The 1,447-nt window shown below is 32.8% G+C and overlaps 1 pseudogene; it reads left to right on the top strand.

Moving 5' to 3' along the window:
* Window positions 1-339: 339 nt before the first annotated feature.
* LOC136147858 (ATP synthase subunit epsilon, mitochondrial-like) lies at window positions 340-509 on the top strand (annotated as a pseudogene).
* The last annotated feature ends 938 nt before the right edge of the window (window positions 510-1,447 follow it).

Here is a 1,447-nt window from a genome sequence, read left to right as displayed (position 1 = left end):
GGAAATTGTCTGTGAGGGGCTTGTGCATACCTTCTTTAACATCCCCAAATCTTGGAATATGAAAATGTGAAGGTAAAATGTGAGTTGTTTAAAATAAATTAGCTCTCTTGACCTGAAAATGTAGCATAATTCTGATGTAACAGAATTCATGACTAATAGTAAGCAAGAAAGTGTAATATGAAGTTAACAGAATAAATTTCCCCACGTGCTTTATATCCTTTATTTTATATATTCAAGTATTAGAGCTAAAGATATCATTTCCCAAGCCAGGCTGCACACTGAGCTGACATTGACCTCATCTTGGCGATTAGGCTGGGGGCGCTCCATTCTGGCAACATCATGGCAGTGTATTGGCAACAGGGTGGACTCCTCTATCTCAGGTACTCCCAGATCTGTGCAAAAGCATGAGAGATACACTGAAGACAGAATTCAAAGCAAATGCTGAGAAGACTTCTGGCAGCAGCATAAAAGTTGTAAAAGTCAAAAAGGAATCATCTGCCCTGACTTAACTTGGATGCTATGTTTTCAAAGTGAAGATGTGTAAGCACATGTTAAGGCAGATTGAAAATTATCTCACTTCATGGGGGGAAAAAATACCTGTCTTTTTCATAGACTGACATTGCCAGTAATTTGAAGTATGGCTCAAAAATATATCATTTCACAACTGTTTAAATAAATGCATGATATAAGAAAATATAATAGTAAGTGAAATTAAGATTTTAAGAAAGTATTCCTGTCCTTGATGTTGATCAAGCTTTGCAGTCATATCTGTTTTCTGAAGACCTTAGACTAAATGAACTAAGGGTTTGACAACTACTCTCTTTTAAAATGTAACTTTTTTATGTTATAGAAGAAATCCAAGATTATAGTATATATTTTGGGGTATAAAAAAAAACACAGAGCACTCCAAAATAGAAAAATAAAATTGTGTTTAATATTTCTCTCAAAATTAGCCACAGCTAATATTTTGGTGTTTGTCCTAAGACAGCATGTAAAAATGCATATTTTCAAATAAATGTAAACACTCTTATGTTAACATTTACCAATTTCCATCGGAGATAATTTATATAAAAGAAAGATGTATGTTATATACACTACTATGTATAAAACAGATAACTAATGAGAACCTACTGTATAGCACCGGAATTCTACTCAAAACTGTGTGATGATCTAAATGGGAAGGCAATCTAAAAATTTAGATTTGCTGCACCACAAAACCAACACAACATTTTGGAACAACTATACTCCAATAAAAATTAATTTAAAAATAAGAAAGATGCATGTGTTTAGACCACCTATTGATGAAGAAAGATGAGTATTAAGGTAAAAAGAAAATAACCAAATGTTATTTTCAAAAGCTCATTCACCCTTAGGGTTGTAAAATAGGTTATTTGTAATCCAGCTTTTCTTGTAGTAATTAATACGTTACTGAATTAGCTGATCTGGT

Source organism: Muntiacus reevesi, chromosome 1 (genome assembly GCF_963930625.1).
Source record: "Muntiacus reevesi chromosome 1, mMunRee1.1, whole genome shotgun sequence".
In the NCBI taxonomy this organism is placed as follows: Eukaryota; Metazoa; Chordata; class Mammalia; order Artiodactyla; family Cervidae; genus Muntiacus; species Muntiacus reevesi.
This window is presented reverse-complemented; position numbering and strand designations above follow the sequence as displayed.